A 13,376-nucleotide genomic window follows, 5' to 3' on the forward strand; every position below is an offset into this window, starting at 1 on the left:
CAACTTCCTCTTCTAATAATAAATAAACAAGGTTTTATTACAGAACTTTAGTTTTTCATCTTTGTTTTCATAGGTGTTTTGAAAATGACTTCGAAATTTAAATTCGTCCTTCAAAGTTTAAACTAAAAAGTCGGGTAATTCAAAGGAAAGCTCCGATGCTGTGAGCAGAATTTGAACTTGGGTTATAACGGCCATAACATGAGGTACTAACCACTATACGATCAAAGGTTGACGCAGATGTTGATTTCAATTCATCAAACTCTGGGTCATGGGCCCAAAAAATTTCCGCTTCGCCACTCTGCTACTCGGAATACGGAGTTGTCCTTCAAAACGTGGCGTTTCAAAAAAACAGCATTGAAAATTAAATTACCGATGCTGTGACCAGGATTCGAACCTGGGTTATCACGGCCACAACGTGAGATACTAACCACTATACGATCACAGCGTATTAGCAGAGGATGGTTTCGATCCATCGACCTCTGGGTTATGAGCCCAGCACGCTTCCGCTGCGCCACTCTGCTGCTTGCATAATGCAACTTCCTCTTCTAATAATAAATAAACATTATTTTATTACGGAACTTAAGTTTTTCATCTTTGTTTTCATAGGTGATTTGAAAATGACTTCGAAATTTAAATTCGTCTTTCAAAGTTTAAACTAAAAAGTCGGGTAATTCAAAGGAAAGCTCCGATGCTGTGAGCAGAATTCGAACTTGGGATTTAACGGACATAACATGAGGTACTAACCACTATACGATCACAGCGTCTTAGCAGAGGATGGTTTCGATCCATAGCCCTCTGGGTTATGAGACCAGCACGCTTCCGCTGCGCCACTCTGCTACTTACTCAATGCAAATTCCGCTTCTAATTATCAATCAAACTCTGGGTTATCAGACCAGCACGTTTCCGCTTCGCCACTCTGCTACTCGGAATACGGAGTTGTCCTTCAAAAGGTGGAGTTTCAAAAAAACAGCATTTAAAAGGTAATTTTCGATGCTGTGACCAGGATTCGAACCTGGGTTATCACGGCCACAACGTGAGGTACTAACCACTATACGATCACAGCGTTTTAGCAGAGGATGGTTTCGATCCATCGACCTCTGGGTTATGAGCCCAGCACGCTTCCGCTGCGCCACTCTGTTGCTTGCATAATGCAACTTCCTCTTCTAATAATGAATAAACAAGATTTTATTACAGAACTTCAGTTTTCAACCTTTGTTTTCATAGGTGTTTTAAAAATGACTTCAAAATTTAATTTCGTCTTTCAAAGTTTAAACTAAAAAGTCGGGTAATTCAAAGGAAAGCTCCGATGCTGTGAGCAGAATTCGAACTTGGGATTTAACGGCCATAACATGAGGTACTAACCACTATACGATCAAAGCATCTTGACGCAGACGATGATTTCAATTCATCAAACTCTGGGTCATGGGCCCAGAACGTTTCCGCTTCGTCACTCTGCTACTCGGAAGACGGATCTGTCCTTCAAAATGTGGAGTTTCAAAAAAACAGCAAATGAAAATTAAATTACCGATGCTGTGACCAGGATTCGAACCTGGGTTATCACGGCCACAACATGAGGTACTAACCACTATACGATCACAGCGTCTTAGCAGAGGATGGTTTCGATCCATCGACCTCTGGGTTATAAGCCCAGCACGCTTCCGCTGCGCCAATCTGCTGCTTGTATAATGCAACTTTCTCTTCTAATAAGAAATAAACAAGATTTTATTAGAGAACTTAAGTTTTTCATCTTTGTTTCCATAGGTGTTTTGAAAATGACTTCGAAATTTAAATTCGTCCTTCAAAGTTTAAACTAAAAAGTCGGGTAATTCTGTCAGACTGAAATATTGTCTGACAAATTCGTCCTACAAAATTTAAACTGAAAAGTCGGGTTATTCAAAGGAAAGCTCCGATGCTGTGAGCAGAATTCGAACTTGGGTTATAACGGCCATAACATGAGGTACTAACCACTATGCGATAAAAGCATCTTGACGCAGACGATGATTTCAATTCATCAAACTCTGGGTCATGGTCCCAGAACGTTTCCGCTTCGCCACTCTGCTACTCGGAAGACGGATCTGTCCTTCAAAACGTGGAGTTTCAAAAAAACTGCAATGAAAATTAAATTACCGATGCTGTGACCAGGATTCGAACCTGGGTTATCACGGCCACAACGTGAGGTACTAACCACTATACGATCACAGCGTCTTAGCAGAGGATGGTTTCGATCCGTCGGCCTATGGATTATGAGCCCAGCACGCTTCCGCTGCGCCACTCTGCTACTTACACAATGCAAATTCCGCTTCTAATAATCAATCAAACTCTGGGTTATGAGCCCAGCACGTTTCCGCTTCGCCACTCTGCTAATCGGAATACGGAGTTGTCCTTCAAAACGTGGAGTTTCAAAAAAAACGCAATGAAAATTAAATTACCGATGCTGTGACCAGGATTCGAACCTGGGTTATCACGGCCACAACGTGAGGTACTAACCACTATACGATCACAGCGTTTTAGCAGAGGATGGTTTAGATCCATCGCCCTCTTGGTTATGAGACCAGCACGCTTCCGCTGCGCCACTCTGCTACTTACACAATGCAAATTCCGCTTCTAATTATCAATCAAACTCTGGGTTATCAGACCAGCACGTTTCCGCTTCGCCACTCTGCTACTCGGAATACGGAGTTGTCCTTCAAAACGTGGAGTTTCAAAAAAACAGCATTTAAAAGGTAATTTCCGATGCTGTGACCAGGATTCGAACCTGGGTTATCACGGCCACAACGTGAGGTACTAACCACTATACGATCACAGCGTTTTAGCAGAGGATGGTTTCGATCCATTGACCTCTGGGTTATGAGCCCAGCACGCTTCCGCTGCGCCACTCTGCTGCTTGCATAATGCAACTTCCTCTTCTAATAATGAATAAACAAGATTTTATTACAGAACTTTAGTTTTCAACCTTTGTTTTCATAGGTGTTTTGAGAATGACTGACTTCAAAATTTAATTTCGTCTTTCAAAGTTTAAACTAAAAAGTCGGATAATTCAAAGGAAAGCTCCGATGCTGTGAGCAGAATTCGAACTTGGGATTTAACGGCCATAACATGAGGTACTAACCACTATACGATCAAAGCATCTCGACGCAGACGATGATTTCAATTCATCAAACTCTGGGTCATGGGCCCAGAACGTTTCCGCTTCGTCACTCTGCTACTCGGAAGACGGATCTGTCCTTCAAAACGTGGAGTTTCAAAAAAACAGCAATGAAAATAAAATTACCGATGCTGTGACCAGGATTCGAACCTGGGTTATCACGGCCACAACGTGAGGTACTAACCACTATACGATCACAGCGTCTTAGCAGAGGATGGTTCCGATCCATCGATCTCTGGGTTATGAGCCCAGCACGCTTCCGCTGCGCCACTCTGCTGCTTGCATAATGCAACTACCTCTTCTAATAATAAATAAACAATATTTTATTACAGAACTTCAGTTTTTCATCTTTGTTTTCATAGGTGTTTTGAAAATGACTTCGAAATTTAAATTCGTCCTTCAAAGTTTAAACTAAAAATTCGGGTAATTCAAAGGAAAGCTCCGAAGCTGTGAGCAGAATTTGAACTTGGGTTATAACGGCCATAACATGAGGTACTAACCACTATACGATCAAAGTTTGACGCAGATGATGATTCCAATTCATCAAACTCTGGGTCATGGGCCCAGAACGTTTCCGCTTCGCCACTCTGCTACTCGGAATACGGAGTTGTCCTTCAAAACGTGGCGTTTCAAAAAAACAGCATTGAAAATTAAATTACCGATGCTGTGGACCAGGATTCGAACCTGGGTTATCACGGCCACAACGTGAGGTACTAACCACTATACGATCACAGCGTATTAGCAGAAGATGGTTTCGATCCATCGACCTCTGGGTTATGAGCCCAGCACGCTTCCGCTGCGCCACTCTGCTGCTTGCATAATGCAACTTCCTCTTCTAATAATAAATAAACATTATTTTATTACGGAACTCAAGTTTTTCATCTTTGTTTTCATAGGTGTTTTGAAAATGACTTCGAAATTTAAATTCGTCCTTCAAAGTTTAAACTAAAAAGTCGGGTAATTCAAAGAAAGCTCCGATGCTGTGAGCAGAATTCGTACTTGGGGTATCACGGCCACAACGTGAGGTACTAACCACTATACGATCACAGCGTCTTAGCAGAGGATGGTTTTGATCCATCGACCTCTGGGTTATGAGCCCAGCACGCTTCCGCTGCGCCAATCTGCTGCTTGCATATTGCAACTTTCTCTTCTAATAATAAATAAACAAGATTTCATTAGAGAACTTAAGTTTTTCATCTTTGTTTTCATAGGTGTTTTGAAAATGACTTCAAAGTTTAAATTCCTCCTTCAAAGTTTAAACTAAAAAGTCGGGTAATTCTGTCAGACTGAAATATTGTCTGACAAATTCGTCCTACAAAATTTAAACTGAAAAGTCGGGTTATTCAAAGGAAAGCTCCGATACTGTGAGCAGAATTCGAACTTTGGTTATAACGGCCATAACATGAGGTACTAACCACTATGCGATAAAAGCATCTTGACGCAGACGATGATTTCAATTCATCAAACTCTGAGTCATGGTCCCAGAACGTTTCCGCTTCGCCACTCTGCTACTCGGAAGACGGATCTGTCCTTCAAAACGTGGAGTTTCAAAAAAACTGCAATGAAAATTAAATTACCGATGCTGTGACCCGGATTCGAACCTGGGTTATCACGGCCACAACGTGAGGTACTAACCACTATACGATCACAGCGTCTTAGCAGAGGATGGTTTCGATCCATCGACCTCTGGGTTATGAGCCCAGCACGCTTCCGCTGCGCCACTCTGCTGCTTGCATAATGCAACTTCCTCTTCTAATAATAAATAAACATTATTTTATTACAGAACTTAAGTTTTTCATCTTTGTTTTCATAGGTGTTTTGGAAATGACTTCGAAATTTTAATTCGTCCTTCAAAGTTTAAACTAAAAATTCGGGTAATTCAGAGGAAAGCTCCGATGCTGTGAGCAGAATTCGAACTTGGGTTATAACGGCCATAACATGATGTACTAACCACTATACGATCAAAGCATTTTGACTCAGATGATGATTTCAATTCATCAAATTCTGGGTCATGGGCCCAGAACGTTTCCGCTTCGCCACTCTGCTACTCGGAATACGGAGTTGTCCTTCAAAACGTGGAGTTTAAAAAAAAAACGCAATGAAAATTAAATTACCGATGCTGTGACCAGGATTCGAACCTGGGTTATCACGGCCACAACGTGAGGAACTAACCACTATACGATCACAGCGTTTTAGCAGAGGATGGTCTCGATCCATCGACATCTGGGTAACGAGACCAGCACGCTTCCGCTGCGCCACTCTGCTACTTACACAACGCAAATTCCGCTTCTAATAATCAATCAAACTCTGGGTTATGAGCCCAGCACGTTTCCGCTTCGCCACTCTGCTAATCGGAATACGGAGTTGTCCTTCAAAACGTGGAGTTTCAAAAAAAACGCAATGAAAATTAAATTACCGATGCTGTGACCAGGATTCGAACCTGGGTTATCACGGCCACAACGTGAGGTACTAACCACTATACGATCACAGCGTTTTAGCAGAGGATGGTTTAGATCCATCGCCCTCTGGGTTATGAGACCAGCACGCTTCCGCTGCGCCACTCTGCTACTTACACAACGCAAATTCCGCTTCTAATTATCAATCAAACTCTGGGTTATCAGACCAGCACGTTTCCGATTCGCCACTCTGCTACTCGGAATACGGAGTTGTCCTTCAAAACGTGGAGTTTCAAAAAAACAGCATTTAAAAGGTAATTTCCGATGCTGTGACCAGAATTCGAACCTGGGTTATCACGGCCACAACGTGAGGTACTAACCACTATACGATCACAGCGTTTTAGCCGAGGATGGTTTCGATCCATCGACTTCTGGGTTATGAGCCCAGCACGCTTCCGCTGCGCCACTCTGCTACTCACACAATGCAAATTCCGCTTCTAATAATGAATAAACGTGATTTTATTACAGAACTTAAGTTTTCAACCTTTGTTTTCATAGGTGTTTTGAAAATGACTTCGAAATTTAAATTCGTCCTTCAAAGTTTAAACTAAAAAGTCTGGTAATTCAGAGGAAAGCTCCGATGCTGTGAGCAGAATTCGAACTTGGGTTATAACGGCCATAACATGATGTACTAACCACTATACGATCAAAGCATTTTGACGCAGATGATGATTTCAATTCATCAAATTCTGGGTCATGGGCCCAGAACGTTTCCGCTTCGCCACTCTGCTACTCGGAATACGGAGTTGTCCTTCAAAACGTGGAGTTTAAAAAAAAAACGCAATGAAAATTAAATTACCGATGCTGTGACCAGGATTCGAACCTGGGTTATCACGGCCACAACGTGAGGTACTAACCACTATACGAACACAGCGTTTTAGCAGAGGATGGTTTCGATCCATCGACATCTGGGTAACGAGACCAGCACGCTTCCGCTGCGCCACTCTGCTACTTACACAATGCAAATTCCGCTTCTAATAATCAATCAAACTCTGGGTTATGAGTCCAACACGTTTCCGCTTCGCCACTCTGCTAATCGGAATACGGAGTTGTCCTTCAAAACGTGGAGTTTCAAAAAAAACGCAATGAAAATTAAATTACCGATGCTGTGACGAGGATTTGAACCTGGGTTATCACGGCCACAACGTGAGGTACTAACCACTATACGATCACAGCGTTTTAGCAGAGGATGGTTTCCATCCATCGACCTCTGGGTTATGAGACCAGCACGCTTCCGCTGCGCCACTCTGCTACTTACACAATGCAAATTCCGCTTCTAATTATCAATCAAACTCTGGGTTATCAGACCAGCAGGTTTCCGCTTCGCCACTCTGCTACTCGGAATACGGAGTTGTCCTTCAAAACGTGGAGTTTCAAAAAAACAGCATTTAAAAGGTAATTTCCGATGCTGTGACCAGGATTCGAACCTGGGTTATCACGGCCACAACGTGAGGTACTAACCACTACACGATCACAGCGTTTTAGCAGAGGATGGTTTCGATCCATCGACCTCTAGGTTATGAGCCCAGCACGCTTCCGCTGCGCCACTCTGCTGCTTGCATAACGCAACTTCCTCTTCTAATAATGAATAAACAAGATTTTATTACAGAACTTCAGTTTTCAACCTTTGTTTTCATAGGTGTTTTGAAAATGACTTCAAAATTTAATTTCGTCTTTCAAAATTTAAATTAAAAAGTTGGATAATTCAAAGGAAAGCTCCGATGCTGTGAGCAGAATTCGAACTTGGGATTTAACGGCCATAACATGAGGTACTAACCACTATACGATCAAAGCATCTTGACGCAGACGATGATTTCAATTCATCAAACTCTGGATCATGGGCCCAGAACGTTTCCGCTTCGTCACTCTGCTACTCGGAAGACGGATCTGTCCTTCAAAACGTGGAGTTTCTAAAAAAACAGCAATGAAAATCAAATTACCGATGCTGTGACCAGGGTTCGAACCTAGGTTATCACGGCCACAACGTGAGGTACTAACCACTATACGATCACAGTGTTTTAGCAGAGGATGGTTTCGATCCATCGACCTCTGGGTTATGAGAACAGCACGCTTCCGCTTCGCCACTCTGCTACTTACACAATGCAAATTCCGCTTCTAATTATCAATCAAACTCTGGGTTATCAGACCAGTAGGTTTCCGCATCGCCACTCTGCTACTCGGAATACGGAGTTGTCCTTCAAAACGTGGAGTTTCAAAAAAACAGCATTTAAAAGGTAATTTCCGATGCTGTGACAAGGATTCGAATCTGGGTTATCACGGCCACAACGTGAGGTACTAACCACTATACGATCCCAGCGTTTTAGCAGAGGATGGTTTCGATCCATCGACCTCTGGGTTATGAGCCCAGCACGCTTCCGCTGCGCCACTCTGCTGCTTGCATAATGCAACTTCCTCTTCTAATAATGAATAAACAAGATTTTATTACAGAACTTCAGTTTTCAACCTTTGTTTTCATAGGTGTTTTGAAAATGACTTCAAAATTTAATTTCGTCTTTCAAAGTTTAAACTAAAAAGTCGGATAATTCAAAGGAAAGCTCCGATGCTGTGAGCAGAATTCGAATTTGGGATTTAACGGCCATAACATGAGGTACTAACCACTATACGATCAAAGCATCTTGACGCAGACGATGATTTCAATTCATCAAACTCTGGGTCATGGGTCCAGAACGTTTCCGCTTCGTCACTCTGCTACTCGGAAGACGGATCTGTCCTTCAAAACGTGGAGTTTCAAAAAAAAACAGCAATGAAAATTAAATTACCGATGCTGTGACCAGGATTCGAACCTAGGTTATCACGGCCACAACGTGAGGTACTAACCACTATACGATCACAGCGTCTTAGCAGAGGATGGTTTCGATCCATCGACCTCTGGGTTATGAGCCCAGCACGCTTCCGCTGCGCCACTCTGCTGCTTGCATAATGCAACTTCCTCTTCTAATAATGAATAAACAAGATTTTATTACAGAACTTCAGTTTTCAACCTTTGTTTTCATAGGTGTTTTGAAAATGACTTCGAAATTTAAATTCGTCCTTCAAAGTTTAAACTAAAAAGTCGGGTAATTCAGAGGAAAGCTCCGATGCTGTGAGCAGAATTCGAACTTGGGTTATAACGGCCATAACATGATGTACTAACCACTATACGATCAAAGCATTTTGACGCAGATGATGATTTCAATTCATCAAATTCTGGGTCATGGGCCCAGAACGTTTCCGCTTCGCCACTCTGCTACTCGGAATACGGAGTTGTCCTTCAAAACGTGGAGTTTAAAAAAAAACGCAATGAAAATTAAATTTCCGATGCTGTGACCAGGATTCGAACCTGGGTTATCACGGCCACAACGTGAGGAACTAACCACTATACGATCACAGCGTTTTAGCAGAGGATGGTTTCGATCCATCGACATCTGGGTAACGAGACCAGCATGCTTCCGCTGCGCCACTCTGCTACTTACACAACGCAAATTCCGCTTCTAATAATCAATCAGACTCTGGGTTATGAGCCCAGCACGTTTCCGCTTCGCCACTCTGCTAATCGGAATACGAAGTTGTCCTTCAAAACGTGGAGTTTCAAAAAAAACGCAATGAAAATTAAATTACCGATGCTGTGACCAGGAGTCGAACCTGGGTTATCACGGCCACAACGTGAGGTACTAACCACTATACGATCACAGCGTTTTAGCAGAGGATGGTTTAGATCCATTGCCCTCTGGGTTATGAGACCAGCACGCTTCCGCTGCGCCACTCTGCTACTTACACAACGCAAATTCCGCTTCTAATTATCAATCAAACTCTGGGTTATCAGACCAGCACGTTTCCGCTTCGCCACTCTGCTACTCGGAATACGGAGTTGTCCTTCAAAACGTGGAGTTTCAAAAAAACAGCATTTAAAAGGTAATTTCCGATGCTGTGACCAGAATTCGAACCTGGGTTATCACGGCCACAACGTGAGGTACTAACCACTATACGATCACAGCGTTTTAGCAGAGGATGGTTTCGATCCATCAACCTCTGGGTTATGAGCCCAGCACGCTTCCGCTGCGCCACTCTGCTACTCACACAATGCAAATTCCGCTTCTAATAATGAATAAACAAGATTTTATTACAGAACTTCAGTTTTCAACCTTTGTTTTCATAGGTGTTTTGAAAATGACCTCAAAATTTAATTTCGTCTTTCAAAGTTTAAACTAAAAAGTCGGGTAATTCAAAGGAAAGCTCCGATGCTGTGAGCAGAATTCGAACTTGGGATTTAACGGCCATAACATGAAGTACTAACCACTATACGATCAAAGCATCTTGACGCAGACGATGATTTCAATTCATCAAACTCTGGGTCATGGGCCCAGAACGTTTCCGCTTCGTCACTCTGCTACTCGGAAGACGGATCTGTCCTTCAAAACGTGGAGTTTCAAAAAAATAGCAATGAAAATTAAATTACCGATGCTGCGACCAGGATTCGAATCTGGGTTATCACGGCCACAACGTGAGGTACTAACCACTATACGATCACAGCGTCTTAGCAGAGGATGGTTTCGATCCATCGATCTCTGGGTTATGAGACCAGCACGCTTCCGCTGCGCCACTCTGCTGCTTGCATAATGCAACTTCCTCTTCTAATAATAAATAAACCAGATTTTATTACAGAACTTCAGTTTTTCTGGTCACAATGCAAATTTCGCTTCTAATAATGAATAAACGTGATTTTATTACAGAACTTAAGTTTTCAACCTTTGTTTTTATAGGTGTTTTGAAAATGACTTCGAAATTTAAATTCGTCCTTCAAAGTTTAAACTAAAAAGGTTGGTAATTCAGAGGAAAGCTCCGATGCTGTGAGCAGAATTCGAACTTGGGTTATAACGGCCATAACATGATGTACTAACCACTATACGATCAAAGCATTTTGACGCAGATGATGATTTCAACTCATCAAATTCTGGGTCATGGGCCCAGAACGTTTCCGCTTCGCCACTCTGCTACTCGGAATACGGAGTTGTCCTTCAAAACGTGGAGTTTCAAAAAAAAAAACGCAATGAAAATTAAATTACCGATGCTGTGACCAGGATTCGAACCTGGGTTATCACGGCCACAACGTGAGGTACTAACCACTATACGATCACAGCGTTTTAGCAGAGGATGGTTTCGATCCATCGACATCTGGGTAACGAGGCCAGCACACTTCCGCTGCGCCACTCTGCTACTTACACAATGCAAATTCCGCTTCTAATAATCAATCAAACTCTGGGTTATGAGCCCAACACGTTTCCGCTTCGCCACTCTGCTAATCGGAATACGGAGTTGTCCTTCAAAACGTGGAGTTTCAAAAAAAACGCAATGAAAATTAAATTACCGATGCTGTGACGAGGATTTGAACCTGGGTTATCAAGGCCACAACGTGAGGTACTAACCACTATACGATCACAGCGTTTCAGCAGAGGATGGTTTCCATCCATCGACCTCTGGGTTATGAGACCAGCACGCTTCCGTTGCGCCACTCTGCTACTTACACAATGCAAATTCCGCTTCTAATTATCAATCAAACTCTGGGTTATCAGACCAGCAGGTTTCCGCTTTGCCACTCTGCTACTCGGAATACGGAGTTGTCCTTCAAAACGTGGAGTTTCAAAAAAACAGCATTTAAAAGGTAATTTCCGATGCTGTGACCAGGATTCGAACCTGGGTTATCACGGCCACAACGTGAGGTACTAACCACTACACGATCACAGCGGTTTAGCAGAGGATGGTTTCGATCCATCGACCTCTGGGTTATGAGCCCAGCAAGCTTCCGCTGCGCCACTCTGCTGCTTGCATAATGCAACTTCCTCTTCTAATAATGAATAAACAAGATTTTATTACAGAACTTCAGTTTTCAACCTTTGTTTTCATAGGTGTTTTGAAAATGACTTCAAAATTTAATTTCGTCTTTCAAAATTTAAACTAAAAAGTCGGATAATTCAAAGGAAAGCTCCGATGCTGTGAGCAGAATTCGAACTTGGGTTATAACGGCCATAACATGATGTACTAACCACTATACGATCAAAGCATTTTGACGCAGATGATGATTTCAATTCATCAAATTCTGGGTCATGGGCCCAGAACGTTTCCGCTTCGCCACTCTGCTACTCGGAATACGGAGTTGTCCTTCAAAACGTGGAGTTTAAAAAAAAAACGCAATGAAAATTAAATTACCGATGCTGTGACCAGGATTCGAACCTGGGTTATCACGGCCACAACGTGAGGTACTAACCACTATACGATCACCGCGTTTTAGCAGAGGATGGTTTCGATCCATCGACATCTGGGTAACGAGACCAGCACGCTTCCGCTGCGCCACTCTGCTACTTACACAATGCAAATTCCGCTTCTAATAATCAATCAAACTCTGGGTTATGAGCCCAACACGTTTCCGCTTCGCCACTCTGCTAATCGGAATACGGAGTTGTCCTTCAAAACGTGGAGTTTCACAGAAACGCAATGAAAATTAAATTACCGATGCTGTGACGAGGATTTGAACCTGGGTTATCACGGCCACAACGTGAGGTACTAACCACTATACGATCACAGCGTTTCAGCAGAGGATGGTTTCCATCCATCGACCTCTGGGTTATGAGACCAGCACGCTTCCGTTGCGCCACTCTGCTACTTACACAATGCAAATTCCGCTTCTAATTATCAATCAAACTCTGGGTTATCAGACCAGCACGTTTCCGATTCGCCACTCTGCTACTCGGAATACGGAGTTGTCTTTCAAAACGTGGAGTTTCAAAAAAACAGCATTTAAAAGGTAATTTCCGATGCTGTGACCAGGATTCGAACCTGGGTTATCACGGCCACAACGTGAGGTACTAACCACTACACGATCACAGCGTTTTAGCAGAGGATGGTTTCGATCCATCGACCTCTGGGTTATGAGCCCAGCACGCTTCCGCTGCGCCACTCTGCTGCTTGCATAATGCAACTTCCTCTTCTAATAATGAATAAACAAGATTTTATTACAGAACTTCAGTTTTCAACCTTTGTTTTTATAGGTGTTTTGAAAATGACTTCAAAATTTAATTTCGTCTTTCAAAGTTTAAACTAAAAAGTCGGATAATTCAAAGGAAAGCTCCGATGCTGTGAGCAGAATTCGAATTTGGGATTTAACGGCCATAACATGAGGTACTAACCACTATACGATCAAAGCATCTTGACGCAGACGATGATTTCAATTCATCAAACTCTGGGTCATGGGTCCAGAACGTTTCCGCTTCGTCACTCTGCTACTCGGAAGACGGATCTGTCCTTCAAAACGTGGAGTTTCAAAAAAAACAGCAATGAAAATTAAATTACCGATGCTGTGACCAGGATTCGAACCTAGGTTATCACGGCCACAACGTGAGGTACTAACCACTATACGATCACAGCGTCTTAGCAGAGGATGGTTTCGATCCATCGACCTCTGGGTTATGAGCCCAGCACGCTTCCGCTGCGCCACTCTGCTGCTTGCATAATGCAACTTCCTCTTGTAATAATAAATAAACATTATTTTATTACAGAACTTAAGTTTTTCATCTTTGTTTTCATAGGTGTTTTGAAAATGACTTCGAAATTTAAATTCGTCCTTCAAAGTTTAAACTAAAAAGTCGGGTAATTCAGAGGAAAGCTCCGATGCTGTGAGCAGAATTCGAACTTGGGTTATAACGGCCATAACATGATGTACTAACCACTATACGATCAAAGCATTTTGACGCAGATGATGATTTCAATTCATCAAATTCTGG

The 13,376-nt window shown here is 42.6% G+C and overlaps 9 non-coding genes across 9 annotated transcripts; all 9 read right to left on the bottom strand.

Annotated features, from left to right (window-relative positions):
• Window positions 1–991: 991 nt before the first annotated feature.
• On the bottom strand, window positions 992–1,063 carry Trnah-gug (transfer RNA histidin (anticodon GUG)). Its single transcript has one exon. It is a non-coding gene; the product is annotated as a tRNA-His (tRNA).
• A 465-nt stretch (window positions 1,064–1,528) lies between these two features.
• On the bottom strand, window positions 1,529–1,600 carry Trnah-gug (transfer RNA histidin (anticodon GUG)). The gene has a single exon. It is a non-coding gene; the product is annotated as a tRNA-His (tRNA).
• A 4-nt stretch (window positions 1,601–1,604) lies between these two features.
• Window positions 1,605–1,676, bottom strand: Trnai-uau (transfer RNA isoleucine (anticodon UAU)). Its single transcript has one exon. It is a non-coding gene; the product is annotated as a tRNA-Ile (tRNA).
• Window positions 1,677–2,130: 454 nt separating this feature from the next.
• Window positions 2,131–2,202, bottom strand: Trnah-gug (transfer RNA histidin (anticodon GUG)). Its single transcript has one exon. It is a non-coding gene; the product is annotated as a tRNA-His (tRNA).
• Window positions 2,203–2,432: 230 nt separating this feature from the next.
• On the bottom strand, window positions 2,433–2,504 carry Trnah-gug (transfer RNA histidin (anticodon GUG)). The gene has a single exon. It is a non-coding gene; the product is annotated as a tRNA-His (tRNA).
• A 230-nt stretch (window positions 2,505–2,734) lies between these two features.
• On the bottom strand, window positions 2,735–2,806 carry Trnah-gug (transfer RNA histidin (anticodon GUG)). Its single transcript has one exon. It is a non-coding gene; the product is annotated as a tRNA-His (tRNA).
• A 468-nt stretch (window positions 2,807–3,274) lies between these two features.
• Trnah-gug (transfer RNA histidin (anticodon GUG)) lies at window positions 3,275–3,346 on the bottom strand. The gene has a single exon. It is a non-coding gene; the product is annotated as a tRNA-His (tRNA).
• Window positions 3,347–5,564: 2,218 nt separating this feature from the next.
• Window positions 5,565–5,636, bottom strand: Trnah-gug (transfer RNA histidin (anticodon GUG)). The gene has a single exon. It is a non-coding gene; the product is annotated as a tRNA-His (tRNA).
• Window positions 5,637–10,667: 5,031 nt separating this feature from the next.
• On the bottom strand, window positions 10,668–10,739 carry Trnah-gug (transfer RNA histidin (anticodon GUG)). The gene has a single exon. It is a non-coding gene; the product is annotated as a tRNA-His (tRNA).
• Between the last annotated feature and the right edge of the window lie 2,637 nt (window positions 10,740–13,376).

The sequence above is a fragment of the Styela clava genome, chromosome 4 (assembly GCF_964204865.1).
Source record: "Styela clava chromosome 4, kaStyClav1.hap1.2, whole genome shotgun sequence".
Classification (NCBI taxonomy): Eukaryota; Metazoa; Chordata; class Ascidiacea; order Stolidobranchia; family Styelidae; genus Styela; species Styela clava.